At 36.8% G+C, this 20,213-nt stretch overlaps 1 protein-coding gene across 2 annotated transcripts in view; it reads right to left on the reverse strand.

Annotated features, from left to right (window-relative positions):
• ARFIP1 (ARF interacting protein 1) overlaps positions 1 to 20,213 on the reverse strand; it is a 136,512-nt gene that overhangs the window by 111,455 nt on the left and 4,844 nt on the right. The gene's annotated exons all lie outside the window — the stretch shown is intronic.

Here is a 20,213-nt window from a genome sequence, read left to right on the forward strand (position 1 = left end):
AGAACTTGTATTTTGTCAGAGTAGACAAACATGTACATACACAAGTATTTGCAGAATAGTTATAATGTAATGGAGGAGAGAAAGTCTAGAGATGAAGTTTCATGTAAAAGATGGCAAATGAGCCAAGTCCTGAAGATATGAAGAGAGAGTTCATTCCAGGCACAGGTGACTGCTTGTGCAAAATCAAAAAAGGAAGGAGAGGAGAGTTGTCCCAATAGACTCAATCACAGAATGCATCATCTTGCCTCTCCCTTCCCCAAGCTAGGAGTCCTGCTGAGCCTGAGGATGGCCCAGGTCTTTCCCCAAACAGAGCCTGACTCTAGTCCTCGCTTAGGAGAGAGTAGCCCCAGAACCACCAGAGAACCAGCTGCAGAGCCAAGCTTTAGGAGAAAGCCCTGGGGATGAAGTTTCTGAAGCCTGGAAGTCTCTCTCCTCTCCACTTACCGGCTTCTCTGGCTTTTGTTCAGTCCTCAACTAAAAGTCTATCATTCCACAGGAAGCCTCTCCAAAGCCTCCTTCATTCCAATGCCTTTCCTCTCTCTTTCAGTTCTTCTGTTTGTCCTTATTGGCTTGCTTGTTGTCTCCCCCATGAGTCTGTGAATTCCTTGAGGGCAAGGACCATCATGGTATCTGCCTCACACAGGGCTTGCCCCAACATAGGAAGTGCTTCATCAAGGTAAGAGTACCTAGCCTAGAGCTGAATGCTTGGCATCTGGGTTGGGGGGAGAGAGAGAGAGAGAGAGAGAGAAGAGAAGAGAAGAGAAGAGAAGAGAAGAGGAAGAGGAAGAGGAAGAGAAGAGAAGAGAAGAGAAGAGAAGAGAAGAGAAGAGGAGAGAGAGAGAGAGAGAGAGAGGAGACAGAGAGAGTAAGCAAGAGAGAGCTGGACTTTAAGTAAGGAAGGCCTGAATTCAAATCCTGCTACAGGCATTTGCTGTATATGATGCCCTGACTAATCGCTTAACCTCTCTACATCAGTTCCCTACTCAGTAAACTAAAGATAATAACAGCACCCCCTTCCTCAGTTGTCTTGGGTGAGAGGAATGAGCTAATAGCTGAAAAGTACTTGGCTTGAGAGCAGCACTGTTTTCTGCCTCTTTGTAGCACCAAGGCTTACTGCAGAACCCAGCCTAGAACCACACCTGGTGATCAATTGTTTCAGTCATGATCCCATTTGGGGTTTTCTTGGCAGAGGTACTGAAGTGGTTTGTTGATTCCTTCTCCAGCTCATTTGAGAGATGAGGAAGCTGAGGTAGACAGGGGTCATTCTGCTAGTAAGCCTCTAACGAAGGATTTGGATGACAGTCTTCTTGCCCCCAAGCTTGGCACTCTGTCTCCTGCCCCACCTTGCTGCCCTGGCACAGAGGAAGCACCTAGCTACAGGGGGACAGTGGAGCCTGTATCTGAGAGAGGCCCTGAAACCCAAGCTCTTCAGATGCACTCCTCTCAGCCTCCAGCAGGTCCTGCTCATGCAGCAAACCACAAATACCAAGAAGACATCAATGCCTTGGCTTGAGAGTCTCCCCTAATAGAAAACAAAAATCCCAGACTAAGTCCTGGTAAAGGGCTTAAGAGGAAAAAGTATATCCTGGTCACAGAGACTGTGGGTAGACTTGGAGGAAATGGAATCATAAAATAAAGAGGAGGAAAGAATGACAAAGAGCCTGGCCCCTCACAAGGAGGGTATTGACTCAAGCACTGACTGTGCTAAAAATTAGAATCGCCCAGACAAAACCCAATAAATTACAGTTAGAAAGCAATCTGGGGTCCTGATCTCAGAACTGTTGACTAATCAGAAAACATTTACCCAATTGAAAACTTCAGGGCCATCTAAGTTCAAATTCAAAGCTTCCAAGTCAAAGGAAAAATATACCTAATTACTTGTCACAACCACAATCTTTCATAAGGTATACAAGTCAAATTGTTTTGATGTATTGATCAGTTTTACTAAATGTCTCCTCTTTTCCCTCTTTTTTGTTTTAAAAAATTCAAAAGGTAATTATTCAAGGGAAAATCTAAGCAATACAAAAACAAAGGCTATCAATTAAAATCTATTTTCATGCTTTACACATTGTTTCAGTTTTTAAAATCCTCACAACATCCTCTAAGTTACTAGAGGTATTATCTTCACTTCACAAAAGAGAATACTGAGGCTTATTAAAAATTAAGTGACTTTTTAATGATCACACAATTAGTAAATTTTAGGGACAGGATTTGAACTCATCTTTCCTGACTCCATGACAATTTGAAACCACGTCTCCAGACTCCTTTTACCACACTAGGAAATTTAATGATAAGAAATGAAAACTAATAAAGCTCAATGAATTTTTTTAGCAATTATTAATCATATTTTTAAATTCTGAGAATATACTTTGATATATTAAAGCAATGGCTAAGTCTAGATTTGATGCATGATAAGGAAAAATAAGAGGCACATTATTAAAAGGCATACTCAAGGAATACAAAATCTTTTTAATAATGCAAGGAATTAACAGAGGGGAAGTTTTTTCTATGATAATTAGATGACATTGTTCACAGCAAAACAAGTTTTATCAGATCAATTCATAATAACATAATCTGTCTAAAAGGAATTTAAAGTTAAATGAAACTTCATTTAATTACTTAGCATATATTCAGTATGTATTTTGTTCCATCAACTATGTTATATATATTCTTGTAAAGAATGACTAAATATTTAAGCATTTGTCATATGAGATGGAAAGCAAACAGATGAGAGAACAAAATTAGTGTGAAAGAAGAGAAGGGAAGGAACAGGCTAGATCCCAAAGTTTCCATATTAACTGTTCCAATTGTAGATTGAGATAATAAAAAGAAAAAGACAACCAGTGCTCAATGGATTACTGATTATGGTTGCCAAGAAAAAAAGGGAATGTATCTTTACCTTAGCTGAGTCTGAATAGACAATTATAGTAAGGTTAGCAGTATAAAGAAAGCCACAATCTTTATCATGAAAATGAATTTCTGCCAAAATTGGAATGGGCTTTTTCAACAACCAGAAGAAACACAGGGAAACCAACTCCACTCAGTCTATTTTTCAATAGGATAAACAATGAAATAATCAATACCTGGAGGAATATCTGAAAATAGAGATGAATGTTTTTGTATTTATAGCCTCTAAGGCCTCGAGTAGTTCCTACCATAATAGGCACTCAAAAAATGTGTGAATTGAACTGTTAATGTATCATCTTATTCAAAAAAGTTCAATCACAATTTGCACAACACAATGGATAAGTTAATTGTGGCCTTCCAGCACCAGGCTGACATTGGCAATGTTTACAGCTTAAGTATTATGCTGCTGACATTTCTGTTACTTAGAGTTCATGATTCAATAATGTTTGGGCCAGCTGCAGGTAAAGACTAAATGAAGTCAACACTGAGCAGGCATGGTGGCATCAGTCGTGGCTGATCAGCAAGTTGTAGACACAGGGTTGCATATCAGAGGATATGGGCATTCAGGGAAGACTCCCACCTCTGGTGGGAGAGCATGTTGAGTCCTTTTCAGGGCTGCTCCTCCACCTGTGGTGTCTACCTTGGACTCTCAACTCTGGCTCCAAGAAGCCACAGCCCAACCCACCCAGCCACAACATCTTCATAAATTATCTCAGCAGATGGGGAAAAGCAAGCTGAAGGAGACTAACAGGCTTCAAACCTGTCAGTGAGCTAGGGAGCTGTCTATCCCAAGTGTGGGAATGGTAGAAAATGTGTACCAATAGTGGCAGGAGCAGACACTGGAGGACTTAGACTGACTAGTCAGTCACTCATCTGAACTTTTCTCCTGCCACTGGACTTCAGTGACTCAGGAAGAGAAAAGAGAACGAGGATGATGACTGTGTGTAACTGTCTTGCTTAAAATTGTGTGAATTCTACACATAAATCAAAACGTCACTGGTGATGTCACTGGTCCTCTATGAAAAACAAAGGACAAACAACTTATCAGCATGTTACTGTACCTTTTATTGTTTAAGGTTAGAGGAAAGTGAAGTTTCAGGACACAGCACAGTTATAAACTCAGAAATATCTAATCCTAAACTTAATACAAAACATCATCTTCAAAATTCCTTGTTCAGTTTAAATCTATACCTTATTTCATTTTCTATTTCTATCACTTCCTCAACTTTCTGTTGCTACTTATGACCTTGGGAAAACTAAAACTATTTAACCTTTCTGAGTTTCAACTTCCTGAACCACAAAATGAGAAATAATACAGGACAACAGGATTTTCACCGAAGTCAGAAAGACCTGATTTGAATGATCCAAGACAATTCCAAAGGATCCAATGCTACCCACCTCAGAGAAAGAAATGATAAACTGATAAGACTGCAGCATACTTTTAAATTTTTTTCTTTACTTTCCTTGAGTTTTTTTTGGTCCTTGCTTTCTTTTGCAACATTGCTAAATATGAAAATATATTTTGCAAGACTTCACATGTATAAGCAATATTAAATTGCTCTCCTCTGGGAGTGGTGAGGAACAGGAAGGAAGAAGAGAATTTAGAATTCAAAAATTATTTAATGCTTGCTAATTTTTTTATATGTAATTAGGAAATGTTTAATAAAATAAGTAAATTTTTAATTAAAAAAATTAAAATTTGGTTTTCAATCCTTCCTATATCACTAATTGGGTGCTCAAGGGCAGGTCAGAATCTCACTGATCCTCTATTTCCTTATATATAAAACAGGGATAATAACTAAGATCTCACAGGATGACACTGAAGTTGCAATAAGTAATAAATATGGAGAATTTACTAAGTGTCAAAGTACTAAATTTCAGTTAATAATAAGAACAATAATAAAAAGGCAAACTTTACAACTTAAGTATTATGGCTATCTAGCACTACTAAGTTTTGGGCGCTGCAGCAGATACTTCTGCTACTTGTTAGTATCATATAATAATGTCTAACAATGAACATAGACTACCCACCCAACTGGATTGTTATGAAGATCAGATAATATATGTGTGCACATAAATTACATATATATATAAAATATGATTTTGTAACTGTGAGATGGGAGATGCGAGATGCTATAAATACAAAAAGATCAATTCAATCTCTGTTAAGTACCTGTTAGCAATGGGAAAGACACAAAGTTTTAGTAAAATGGATCTAAGTGGCATAAAACAAAAACCTGCCTGAGGTCTGAAGGGAAAGGTCTGTTGTTCTGTTTCTACAGGGGTCAGGAGCTCAGGGTAGTCTTTGTAGAGGAGATAGCATTAGAAGGTTGCTTGTTTTCATCAGGTGTTTTTTTTGACAATTTTCATTTTTCCATTATCTAAGCTTCTGAATTGAGGTTTACAGGTTCAAACAGGCAACAACCACTTCACTATACACTGGAGATAAAACAGAAAAAATGAAACCATTGCTATTCTTGGGGGAGACCTGAAAACATACTTAATTCTATAGAGAGGTAGTAAAAGCCAAACTAGTGAGAGGGGAGAATCCTGAAGGCAGAGAAAGCATTCTTGAGGGAGACAGAGGTATGGATGGAGGGCATCCCAGCCTGAGGGCTGGTAGGCAGTATAAAAACAGTGACAGGTGGCAAGGACCATATGGAATAGGGAGAACGTTTTGGAAGGATAGTAATGGGAGGCATGGTTGTGCAGGCTCTTAAAAACCGAGCCGAGGGCTTCCTCTGAAGTTTACTAGGCAGGGGAAGCCCATGGTCAGATTGATGCTTACAAAAATGCAGCTTTGGCAGGACAGAGAATAGATTGGAGTACTTGGGATACTGGAATCAATTAGACAGACACTGTAATAGTCCAGGAAAGGGAAAAAAGGCCATTTCAAAACAAGGAAATAGTCTAGTTTGGCTGGATATAAGGAAGGAAAGAGAGGGTAATTCAAGATTATGAAAGGGTAGAGCCCTAAGTAAAGGAATTAGAATTTTACTAGACAAAGATTATTCATTGTGAAGGGAGATACAATCTATGCACAAACACAGGTCAGTAGGATGAAGAAATTTCAGTGGGATTAGCAGTGGTAGAAAGGAAAGGTCAGAGGGAGAAGAGATTAGAGATGAGACTATCGTTAGGGGGCTATCCCTTTAACAGTGGTGAATAGTAATAAGGTCTTAGGTTGGCCATTAGAAAGGAGAGAAAGGGGTTCTTCATTTTTCTTCCTAGCTCAGTGCCAGTATCTGCTACTGTAGCTACATTCCCCAGAGTATGATCAAGATTGGAATGAATGGATTTGGCTATATTGGGCTCCCCATGACAAGGGCTATTTTCAACTCAAGCAAAGAGTGCTTCTGCAACTCCTTCACTGATGTGAACCGCACAGTTTATTATGTTCACATTTGATTCCACTCATATCAAGTTCAAAGACACTGTAAAGGTCAAGAATGGAGAGGTGGTGATCAATAGAAAAGCCATACCACCTTCTAAGAGCATGATCCCAATATTAAAAGGGAAGTTACTAGGTTTGAATGTGTTCTGTAGAGTGCACTACTGGTGTGTCTCTTGTTTTTTTAGTTTTGTCTGCTCTTCATGATCCCATTTGGGGTTTTACTGGCAAAGATACTGGAGTGATTTGCTATTTCCTTCGCTAGCTCATTTTACAGATGAGAAAACTGAGGCAAAGAGGGTTAAGTGATTTTCCCAGGGTCATACAGTTAGTAAGTGTCTAAAGCCAGTTTTAAACACAGGAAAATGAATCTTTCTGACTTCAGACCTGGGGCTCTATCCATTGCATCACCTAGCTGGCCCACTGGAGTCATTACCACCTTGGAAAAGGCCAGGGTCATTTGAAGAGTGACACTGCCCCTTCTGCTGATGCATCTGTGTTTATAACAGAATGAATCATGAGAAAGAGAATTCCTTTAAGATTTTGCAGTAATGGTTCTGTACTAACAATTGTACGGAGCCCCAGCCAAGGTCAGTTATGACAACTCTGACACCAGAAGAACTCATCACTACAGTCACAGCATTACTACCACAGCTCAGACTCCAGATGGCCCCTATGATAGTTATGACTTGAAGGGCACAGGGCTGTCCCCAACATCATCCACACCAATGCTATTAATATTAAGGTTCCAGACATGGTCAACCCTGAATGGAAAGGAAGCTCAGAAACACAGCCTTCCTACTCCTATTACATCTTTCATGGGGCTAATCTGCTAACTGGAGGAATCTGATAAACATGAAGATATTAAGAAAGTAATGAATAGGCAACATAGGGGTCCTTGAAGTATATCATACATTGCAAAAATGACCAGATTGTATCCTGTGACTTTTAACAGCAATGTCCAGTCTTCTATCTTTGATGCTAACCCTGGCATTGCTCTTAATGATCATTACATCAAGCTCATTTCCTGGTTTGTCAATTTGTATGGTTAATCTAGTAGTTTTGCCATCAGATCATAACAAGTTTCTGGAACATGTTCTTTGCCGCAAATAAAAACCAAGTTTACATACTGTCTGGAATGAGTATCCATCCAAATGTTAACCATTCTTTAAAACCCAGATCAAATCCCACCCACTGTGAAGTCTTTTCCTTCTAGCTCTGAGAATGTACTATCTGCAACACCCATTCAACATTTTAAACTTACCATGTTGCATTTTAATTGTCACATGCTTATGACATCTCTTACCTCAATTGAAAATTCTTAGTTTACACATGTTTCCCCCATGAAGTCTTATTAGTACCCATTTAAATCTCTATAGGTTGACTTTGATAGATAATTTCAAGTAGATGCAATGACTATTATTTGAATAAAATAGCTCAAATCAGTCCAAAACTTTAAGGGTTGGAAAGCTTTCCTCATCACCACCACAACGGAAGGTAGTTGCTACAAGTATGATTATCCATTTGACAGGAAATGAGCAGATGGAAGGTGAAGGCACTTGATTGGGATGACCAGAGCTCAGAAGGGGAAAGCCAGGGCTTGCATCCAAGTCTCTCCATGTTCTTTAGGAGCCCCTTCTATAAAAAGATTTGACACAAATTGCCCATGACTTGTGCAGTCATATGGCTAAATACAGTGCAGGCCAATCTTCTGTAATCATACCACACATACAGCTAGAGAAAGAAAGATTAAATCTCTGGATTCTATTTTTTTCTTCCAATATATTGTATTTAATTTGCATAATTCATCATAAGCTAGCTTTTACTCTCTACAAAGTACTAGAAAATCTGCTTTAACAGCTAGCAAAGTTCTTCACACACAAGAAAATTTATGTGTTAAATGAAAGAAGCAGCATCAAGTGGTCCTTATATCTTTTAACTGAATCTGCTTCTTCCCTCCCACAACTGCTTGAGCAGTTCTGAAACCTGCCATTGCTTTGAACCCTTTTCTGTATATCAGACCTGCTCTGGTCACTGCTTGAAGCTGCATGTTGAAAAACCTAGCTGGGGCGGCTAGGTGGAGCAGTGGATAAAGCACCAGCCTTGGAGTCAGGAGTACCTGGGTTCAAATCTGGTCTCAGACACTTACTAATTACCTAGCTATGTGGCCTTGGGCAAGCCACTTAACCCCATTGCCTTGCAAAAAGAAAAAAAAAAACCTAGCAGCAAATATATGAAAAGCATTAAGTGTTTATCATATGCCAAACACTATGCTACCTCAGAACTAGACTTAGACATCACTGCTAGGAGTTCCCAGAACAAGTCTTAGAGGACTTCCTAGTGCAATGAGAGGCTAAATGACTTGATCCTACAGACAGTATTGGCTCTAAGGCCAGTTCTCTATACACTAGAGGCAGTGCCTCTCCTTCAAGAGGTAACAAAACAAAAGCAAGAAATTGTCTTTAATCTTGAGAAGTTTAAATTCTTTGTTCTCATTTAAAAAAAAGTATCCTGAACTTAAAGACCAAATGAAATGAGTACAAACATATACAGTAGAACAGAAAAAAAGATTATACATGAAAACTGTGCCAATGATGGAATGCACAGAACTTCCATTCTAAGAGACAATCTATACAAGATAGGGAAGAGTCATAATCAAGGAAATCACAAAGATAGAACATGGAAAAATAGAATAGTACATTCAACACTATTTCCAGAAGCAATGGAAGCAAAAGAGATGGGCAACTGGGAGGACAACAGCAGATTCTGATAAAGATGGAGAACCTAGGATTATCACAGAGAATGAAGTGTCAATGGCTGAGCTCCTCCTAATCATGGCCTCTGGTGTTCCTGAAGTATGCATTGGATGATTTGATTTTGATTGAAACATAATTATTTTTTTTCTTATTTTGATGAACTAGAAAAAGAGTACATACACAAGAATTCCAATTTTACAGTACACAACCTCAACAAGTACCTGCAACATATGACCTCAAAATCAAGAATGTCTCTTGAAGAGTTACATTGGAATCATATTCATTCCACATGTGACAATGAGACCCCCAAGTCAGACAGGCAACACGGTGGAATAGTTAGAGACCTGGTTTTACAATCAATGACTTGGCTCAAGTTCTACTTTGCATGTACCATTGACTAGGACTCAGAGGTAATCATTCTCTCTTCTTAAGAAAATGTCACTTATTTAACTACTATTATTTAGTCATATGACCTTAGGCATGCTATTTAACTTCGTTGGACCTCAGTTTCTTCTTCTGTAAAATGGCAGGGGAGATGAACTAAATGACCTCATGAGGTCTCTTACAGCTCTAAATCTATGCTAAAGGATAAGAACTACAAATGGGGCAGCTAGGTGGCACAGTGGATAGAGCACTGGCCCTGGAGTCAGGAAGACCTGAGTTCTAATTCAACCTCAGACATGTAATAGCCTAGCTGTGTGACCTTGGGCAAGTCACTTAGCCTCATTACCTTAAATAAAAATTTTAAAAAATTATTATAAATAAGTCTCTTAAACTTTTATTTACAGAATGACAATTGTCCCTTCATCTCATTTATCTAAAGCAAATATATAGAGCCATCAATCAACACCAAAGAATACCAATACTTCAGGTACTTCTGCAAAGAACTGAGTATAATCTGCTACTACCAGAGGTTCTTATGAAAGTCTAATATTTCAGAGACAGTCTAATAAATAGTTAATTGTCCACTCCTCTCAATTTCTTTAAAGTGGCTAGCAATTGTTAGAAAGTAATGCATTTGGACCATTGTAGCTTTCCTCACCAAAGAAATGACTTAACTAAGATACACTTCTTTAGTCTTTATAAATGATCGGTACAAGAAATTTCCTTTGAACATTCTCTATTTATCTACCTGTTATCCAAAGTCCCTAAATAGGGGCTCAGATGATAAACTCCTCCCTGAGATTCAGTGTCCATTAAGTTCTTCATTGGCATGCTATCCATCTCTAGAGAAAGATGTGATATTTTCTAAATACAGACTGAAGCACACTATTTCCCACTTTCCTTCTTTTTTCGTTCATGTTTTCTTGCACAAAATGATTATTATGTTAATGTTTTACTCCACATGTATAGAGGAGAGAAAAGAGGGAAGAAGGGATTTAGAATTTGAAACTCAAAACTTGAAAAAAAAGAATGCTAAAATTAACATATAATTGGGGAAAAATAAAATATTTAAAAAGATTTTTTACTAAAGAAAATATGCTTTTCAAAAAATACAAGTATAATGTGTTTTCCTTTTTTGATTTAGTATTGGTAATATTTGTTAATATTATGAAATTAAAATATTTATAACATATAACTTATAGCAATTTCTATATCTTATTGTTGTATTTTTCTCTAATGTATTTTCCCTATCCAGTGTACCTCTTGATATCAGGTGTCATGGATATTTATTACTGTACTCTAGTTTTATTCTGTGCTCATTTATTCTACTTGTCTTTTTTTTTCTTTAAGGGAGGGAAGAAGTTAAAGAGTGTGGTCAATGTCAAATGCAGCAGTGATGTCAAAGGGAAAAAAAGACTAAGAAAAAAATCATAACAAAGTCCTTAGAGAAAGTTGCAGAGAAGACCTAAGCTAGAATAGAATATAAGTAGGTGTTGAAGGACTGAAAGCAGAAAATGTGGTTTATTCTTCAAAGAGGTGGTGATGAATAGAAAAAAAAAATTAGTACAACAGCTCAAGGCATTGGCTATAGGCATTGGCTTCCTATATGAAAGGCAGAGCTCTTATCTCCCACATACTTACTATCCCAAGACTCTGAAGTTTGTGGCAGATCAAATAATAACTATGAAACTGAATAAGAAACAACAGTATATGATTTATTCCACACTAGTACATCACAAAAAGCCCAGGGATGGTAGGAAAGGACATTCCTCTAGCAAAGCGAGTGTCAGCCAGAGGAGAGATGGAGCATGCCTTTTCAAAGTTTCCTGTCCAAAGCAGCAAGAGACTAAGGAGGGTGGTCAGGCCTGGGAAGTCCATGGAAAGCAGCAGGCCTGAACATTAGCAACCCAAGCATAGTGCTACTGCAGTCAGATTTGGTCAGGGACTATAAGATCTAGAGAAGGCCAGAAGATCAGGCATTCTAAACCTCAGTTGGGAGGGGGGAGTGGGGGGTGATGCCCTCGAGCTAACCCTAGGAGGTAAAGGTTAGCTCAAGAACTTAGGGCTGACCAACTCACAATGCACCTGCCAGCATACCCTGGCCATGACTCAAAGCCTAAATTAAGGAATTAAAGTTTGAGAAATGAGTAAATCAAAGAAAAGACTAACGAATACCAAAATTGACAGCAAATCCCCAGATCTTCAAAATGAAGAGAGGGAACTCCAATATAACAGCAAAATAGTCAAAACAAACAAACCTGAATTTTTACAAGGACTACATGAATACCTAGAAGAAATGAAGCAAGAGTTTAAAAATTAAATAAAAGATCTAGAGGAAAGAAATTAAAGATTTAAACAGCTCAGAAGAGAAAATGATAGGTGCTTTAAAATACTTTTTGGCTCATTGGAAATTAGTCAATGGAAATTACCCAGGGGTCAAATCAGAGGATACCATCAAGTTGGAAGAGTCCATGTCAGATGACTTGCTGCTGCTGCTGCACAATATAGCCTACTTTTAATCAAGTATAAGCAGGGTATCACAAGATTCTAGATTGAGAGCTGGAAGGGACCTCTCAGAATTCCTCCAGTCCATGCCCCTCACATTCCACAGAACAGGCCCAGGCAGGGAAGGGGACATGCTCACAGCCATGAAGGTTGTAGGAAGAGGCAGGGCTCAACTTCGATTCCTTGGCTCTTTCCATGGCAGCATGGTAATTGGCGGCAGATAATGCTGAAGCATTTTAAACTCCTGGTTCATTTCTTCTAGGTATTCATGATATCCTTGTAAAAATTCAGGTTTGGGGGGGGGCATTTAACTCTGTTTTGCTGTTATAGTGGAGTTCCCTCTCTTCATTTTGAAGATCTGAGGATTTGCCTTCAACTTGCTGTTTCAAGTGTGTGTCTTTTCTGGGAGCTTCTTGCCAGGACTCTCTTGGCCTTCTCTGTCTCCGTAGAGCCCACAGAATATTAGCTCAACTAAAAATGAGTGGGCCCTCTCCAGATGAGTTCTGTCTTTATGCCCAGTTCATCAGCGAATGTTCATTAAACACCCACCAATGCCAGGCACCTTGCTAAGCGCCAGGGACACAATGAAAGACAAAAACAGCCCATGTGATCAAGGAGCTCTCAACTTAATATGAGAGACACCATTCAAACAGCTATGTCCAAACAGGACACATTCAGGATAAATTAGAGAAACTCTTAGAGGGAAGACACTAGAGATGGAGATGAGGAGGGAAAGAACCACAGGGAAAGGAACAGGCCATGAAAATGGAGAAGCATAGTATCTTGTGCAAGGAAGAGCAGGTCAGATTAGAGCATGCACAAAGGTGAAGTCTAAGAAGTTTGGGAAGGAAAGAGCTGGGTCCTCCAGGGCCATACAGATTATTTAAACTATGACCCAAGAGGTTAAAGGTGACTCTGGTGGTGATTCAATGGGAAGGCTGGTGTTTTGGGAAGATAGTTGAATGGAAAATGAAGCACAGACTTCAGAGAGAAGACCTGAGGGAGGGAGATCATCCAGGTGGCAGCTGAAAGAGTGGGGTGATAACTGCTAAAGTCAAAGGAGAGAAAGGGGTATGAGGGAGAGATGTCAGGAATACAGAAAAGACAGCACCTGGCAACTGACTACGTGGAGAGATCACCCCTCTGAGGGGAGCTGTATGACTGAGAGGACAATGGCATTTTGTATTAGGACAGTTAGGAAAAAAGGTGGGGTAGGGGCTTAATCAATCTAACCTAATGAATGAATGGATCTACAGTACTACCAAACTGTAACCAAATTCTACCAAAACATTACGAAACTAGACTATATCATTAGATCATACAATAACATCTCTGAATTTAAATGTTCCTATGATGTTTTTCATGAAACTAATTAGGATGTCTGAACCAATATGATGTTTCATATAAATAGATAAATACTTAAACTCAAAACTTATTAATTGATTTTTACTAGCATAAGGAAATCAATTCAAATGTGGGAAGTGCAGTGGATTAACTACTCCCTAACCCTGAAGAGGTAGTCTTTGTAAAACCATCTCTGATAGCTCTTAATGCTGTTCTGTGTTATTAACTTTGCTGCAAGTTAAAGAACTAAACAGGAAACACTGGCAATTCTGGTTGAGGTGGACTCAACTTTCATTGCCCTGCCTTTACTTTTAAAGGTACATCAACAACAACCACGGATACTTTAGCATCCCTAGCAACAATAATCATGACCCAGTTAGAAAGGAAACCAAGAGGAATAATTTTTTTTCTCTACTTCATTTCAGGCTATCAAACTGGATAATAATCTGAGGTGGAAGAATGAAACATACTCATAAAAAAAACAAGAAAAAATATGAGAAAGGAATTTTCTTGGTAAGATGATGAAGCATGATTAAGAATAGGAAAATTTATGTTTAAATTATGTTTCACAAAAATATAATGAAACAGAATAAAGAATAAAAACCTTCCAAAGAAAATGATATTACAGAAGATACTGAGTTCTTTCCTTCCTCTAATTTATATTGTTATGTTCATAAATCACATTAATTATTCACTTATTACCTGTCCTACACAATGAACCAATACACAACCAACATTCTACTATTGCGGCTTGTGATTTCATTAGTCTGCAGAGGTAGAGACCACATCTTATACTTATTTTCTCCTTTCATAGCACAGCACCAGGGAGATGCTAAGCACTCAAATAACTATTGACTTTCAAATAACTTTTAAAAAAATTACATAGTTTCTTTCCCCAAGGAATCATAAAGATCTTTATATCTACTGAGAAGGCAGCATATTGTAGTGGAAAGAGTGGCCTTGGAATTAGGAGACCCAAATTCATTTGCCAAGCTCTGATATTTACTACTTGTGTGACAATGGGCAACTCATGAAATCACTGAGCCAGTTTCCTTTCCTTTTCTTTGAGATAGAGATAATACTAAATACTACCCATCCCACAAGACTGTGTGAAGAAACTACGTCCTAAATTGTAAAATACTAGAAATTATCATTTTGATGGAAACCAGCATAGAATCTTGTTCTTAGTAGGTACATGAAAATCTGAATTCAATTCAGCAAAATAAACATTAAACATTTAATGCAGAAACTACAGGAATGTCACCTAACAGGTATGTTATCAAACCAAGTTAATAATTCCTCCTTGTATTCACAGAGATATTTCTACCTTTATTTCAACTGACTTTTTTTAGTTCCCAAATTATTATTTCCTATTTTTTTCAATATTTAAAATATATCATGGAAGAATTAAACTCACCCATAAAACAGAAAGAAATGGAAGAGTGAATTTTAAAAAGTAATAAAAAAATTAAAATCAAATAAAAATGCCACTTTCCCTAAAGAATGTCTTTGATGGGGCAGCTAGGTGGCACAGTGGATAGAACACCAATCCTGTAGTCAGGAGGATTTGAGTTCAAATCCAGCCTCAGTTAATAATTAACCTAGCTGTTTGACCTTGGGCAAGTCACTTAACACCCCCCCAATGCCTTGCAATCTGCCCCCCAAAAAGCCCCCAATAATGTCTTTGATGAAGTACAATCAAAATGATTAATTCTTTGAAATCTTGAGCCTTGAATACACATCTTTTAAATATTCTGGTTAGGGGTGCCTAGGTGGCACAATGGATAGAGCCCCTGCCCTGGAGTCAGGCCTGAATTCAAATTCGGCCTCAGACAATAATTACCTAGCTGAGTGGCCTTGGACAAGCCACTTAATCCCACTGCCTTGCAAAAACCTAAAAAAAAAAAAAAAAAAAAGAATATTCTGGTTAACAGAAATGGGAAGTAAACACAGGGCACTTCTGCCAAATGCCAATGCATGAAGGGCAAGTCTGAGCTATAAGTGAACTTACTGCTTTGTTCATGAAAGTTTTTTTATTTGAAAGAAGTGACATACAAACTCAGATAGTTATTCACTCTTGGTATTTATGCTTGGCAAATAATTTTCCAAAAATAAAGTGAATCTATGCCATCAAAGAAAACAATTGACAGTATTTTTTTAGCAAATGATAAAATTCAAACTTTTAAGGGAAAAAAATTCCAATTTTGGATAACATATCCACTATCCTGAGCTTGAAAGTATTCCAATACTTAAGAGACTTTTTCAATGAGATTGGTAATGATGTTAGATAATGAAATGTATCAATTTTTTGAAAGATCTGCATAAATTGATGAATTAATATTTCCAAAAGAATATAAGATGTAACAATATTATGTATGGGATTAAAAAATTCACTAAAAGGAAAGTTAGACCAATGAATGAAAAATTCATTGATAAAATTCCATATTGTAAATAACCTTTTAAGAAACAACTTATTAATAAGTTTTATAGGATCAAAGAAAAATTCTAAAATTATTTTAAAAGTTATAAAAATATTGTTTCCTTTCCCAACTAAAAATCTTTATGAGGGTAGATTTTCTTTATATGTTTCAAGCAAAACAACAAAATGTAACAACGTGAAATGAAACCAGTTTATTGTTTTTAAATGAATAAAATATTTTAAAGATTTATCAGTTTTAGTTTCTAATATGGTAAATAGTAATAGTTATAACCCACTTAAAAAGCTCTTTGGGGTTTTCAATAATATTTAAGCAGAGTTCCTGAGAAGAAAATGTAGAAAAAAACAATTAGATTTTTCTGTCTGGCCACAGAGGGGATAATGGGTAGAAGTCATAAAGAGATATATTTAGTCAGAAGAAAATAACATCTTTAAGATTCAAGTTATCAAAAATGGAATGGGCAGCTTTATGAGATAGTGAGTTATGCCTTGCTAAGGGTTCTCCAGGAGAGTCTATATGACCACTTACCAGGAATGGTAAAAAATTCGTATTCTGACATAATAAATTGCCTAGCCTCTGAAATCCCTTCCAATTCTGGGAATTTTTTAAAGGAAAAGGGAAAAAGGCAACAGAAGGAGAAAGAATCATATAAAAAGTGGTTACCTGGTCTCTAAATAGTGCTCAGCAAAATGGATAGAGGGCTGGTGCTGGATTCAAATATCATCTGTATGCAGGTGATTCCCAGATTATTTGTCCAGTCCTAATTCCCCACCCCCCATTCTCACATCTCCACTCACCTGATGAATGTCTCAAAATAGATTTCACATACATAGCTTAAAACTCATATGTCCAAAACTGAATTCATTTTTCTTTCCCCTCAATTTTCCCTTCTAACTTCCTTTTTATTGTTGAGGGTACCACCAACCTCCCAGTCACCCAGGGTCCCAATGTAGATATCATTTCCAACTCCTAACTCCATCTCATTTCGCATATCCCATCAGTTGCCAAGTCTTCTCATTTCTACCTTCAGAATCTCTCTCAAATATATCCCTTCTCTTCTTTGACAATGATGCAGATTCTCTCTTGGTTTGCTGATTTGTCTTCTTGACTCAAGTTTCTACATCTGGTACCGCCCCTCCTCCTCCTCCTCCCAGATCCAGTCCACTCTCCTAAGGTGTATGATGATTTTCCTTAAAGCACAAGCCTTCTTCCACTGCCATCCTCCAAGTCCCACTCTCCCAATCAATTAATTCCACTGGTTTCTTCTTACTAGAAGACTATATTTAAATCTTCTGCTTGGTTTTTAAAGTCCTTCATTACCTGGTCTCTTCCTACCTCTCCAGTCTTCTTTTTATCTTGAGATTGAACTAGAAGGCCTTGAAGGTTCTTTCTGGCTCCAAATCTATAATCCTTTAATATAATTCTGTTGCTAAACAATCATTTCTAAATCTGAATGTATATGGGGGGGGGCAGCTAGATGTAGTAGATAGAGCACTGGCCCTGGAGTCAAGAGGACCTGAGTTCAAATCTGCACTCAAACACCTAACAATTAAATCTGAATGCATACAGCAAATTTTAAATGTTCAACATGTACTCTAGGGGGAAAATCATTAAATGAGTTACTAATATTTTGTGTTGATAATGATATTTTCTTGCACTTGGAAGTTATTCATATAATTGGGTATCTTCCCACAATAGTAACATTTATATAGACTTTGCAACCAATCCCTATTGATAGGGAGGGGGAAGAAAACAAAAACAAACCTTAATATTTTGGTACCAGAATCAGAGGAAATTTATGATTAACATTAAATTACAAAATATCACTTTGGATACTTGAATCCTCTAATCTGACATGTAACAAAAGTAAAAATTATCAGAGTGAAACAAAAGTTGGTTATCCAAATGACAAGAGCAACTGTTATTTGCAAAATTTTACTTAACCCTAAATTGATCAAAGGAAGAGTATATAATCATTTAATAATTTCATAAGAGTGTAAATCATTTAAATTAGTAATTCCCAACTCTCTTTTCAATTTTCTAGTGATAGATATTCTATATTATCACTTATGAATTCTATGCCAAATTTAAAAACATTTCATTTTAAAATAACAAATATGTGGTGGAAAAAGGTCCTGCTAAGTCAAAAATTAAGAATTTCTAATATAGATAAAATGAATATCCCTGGAAATGTTAGCTATCTATATATTCCAGAAAAGCAGTTCAACATACCAAAAATGCTAGAGATTTATTTTCTTAAAAAAAAGAAAATATGTGACAATTAGTATTTAAATAAACAAAACATGACCCAAAAGGGGCAAATGACAACACATATTTTATCAACTCAATTAAAAAAATTTAAACAATATTCAAAGCTGTAGCAATTAAAACAAAAATAGGGACTGACTCTCTCATATTTTTTCATCTTACCATACAATCAGAAACCAAAACTGAGAAACAAAGGTCTTAATAAATTTCTTTCCAAATTTAAATATATCATTTACTCAGTCAACTCGTTCGAGTTCTAATTAAAAGAGTAGAGGTAGAGCAGGGTAGAGAATACAAGAATGCACATCCTGATTCATTAGCATAAATAAATATTTGTTCCTTCATTTAAAGTCTTCCTCTTTTTGCTGAAATACTTTCTAGATGTAGCATTTTAACAGAGATAGATTCATTTCAGTTAAGTTAGAAACTACAGCAGTCCTAAGTTCCCATTACCCCAGGGATCCCAAATATCTATATAAAAGACTAAAGGACTGCAACTTTAATATGAACAAGGCAATTAAAAATAATAGACCAAGTTCCTTACAAAAATCACCTAGTCCTGTTCCCCACCTTCAAGAGACTAAATCTTCTGTTGACATAATGATGACTACCCTCTTGCTGAATGATCTCCAGGTACAAAGACAAAACAACCTCCCATCAACAATTCCAATATTTTGTCACCATATTAGAAAGTTTATCCACATGGTCAATTCCTGTTTTTAAATATAAACTTCCTTTGTGGCTCAAATGATTAGGAAAATAACCTGGATTGCCAAAAATTAATCAAGTATTCTCTTAGCCACTCTATCACTAAGATTAAAAATCTCAATTCCTGTTAATGTTTGTCCAAAGAATCTAATTTCTATTTCCTTAATTATCTTAATTTTCTAAAAATTTTCCTCTAGCTTTTCAACAGAATGTTAATAAAATAGAAACTAGTTTCTCTTATTTATTTGTTTGTGTTTGTTTACGGCAAGGGGGTTAAGAGTGACTTGCCCAAGGTCACACAGCCAGGCAATTATTAAATATCTGAGGTCAAATTTGAACTCAGGCCCCCTTGACTCCACTGTGCCACCTAGCTGCTCTGAAACTAGTGTCTTTAAAAAAAACCCAAATCATAATTAGAAAGAAATTAGACTCATTTCTGACAAAACATATAAACATGGACAAAATGTCCCTGTCAAAATAATCACTTGGCTGCATGTTTATTCCATTGTACCATTGTTCAAAATATACTTAGAGCTAATTCTTCTTCTGACATGGAATTCTGATCTTGCAATACATTTCTTTGAATATTCACAACAATAGCTAATCTTCATCTCTTGGACTTTATAAAAAAGTATAGTTAAAAAGTGGGTCATTAAGCTAGAAATACTGTTTTAAGTTTTTAAAAAAGAGAGGGTGATCTAATGTGGAAAAAGTGATAATCCCACATATCTCATGGAGTGAAGACCATTCCAAAAGGAAAATTTTCAAAATGTTTTGAGAAGCACTATGAAAACAGCTAAAATGTGTAGACTAGGGTGTCTACTCTGATTAAGGCAAAATTCATCCAGATGTATAAATTGTCATGCTTGTTAATTTTTTTTAATCAACCTCATATTATGAAATCAGGAATGGACAAATTTCATTTTTTTTTATTCTTAAGCACTGCTGATAGGATTAAATCAATAGATATGTGATTCAGTTTGCTCTAAATAAAGGACACACACAAAAGAAAGGAAAAATAAAGATGCTGAAGAAGGGGAAAGGAGGAGGGGGAGATAGGAAAGAGGGTTAGAAATGGGAGAAAGGGGATTTTGTTGGGCATATGGATGATGGTCACAACCCCCCCCCCAAAAAAAAACTCATGTTAATCACTGGCATCCAAATTATAGATTGCTTAAATAAGGTTATAGAAAAAAAAAGCTTAAAAATTATTTGTGGATCTTTATATCTCAAATTGGGGTTATCTTTTTCTTGCTCATGCATACCCAATGTGCAAGCAGTTATAGCATCTGGGGCTTTTTGTTCTGCATACAATAAAAATACATTATACTTACAATATAAATAAACCTGTATATGTCCTGTCAGTTTTTCTACGCTTATGCTAGTGCATCAAGAATATTTCATTCTGTTTTTTAAGTGCTCTTCAAATTAATCAAGGCCATTCTGAATTCTTCATATTTTCTAAAATCCACGCTCCTGCAAATATATTACACATATTTTCCATTCCGTCAT

Source organism: Macrotis lagotis, chromosome 3 (genome assembly GCF_037893015.1).
Source record: "Macrotis lagotis isolate mMagLag1 chromosome 3, bilby.v1.9.chrom.fasta, whole genome shotgun sequence".
NCBI lineage: Eukaryota > Metazoa > Chordata > Mammalia > Peramelemorphia > Peramelidae > Macrotis > Macrotis lagotis.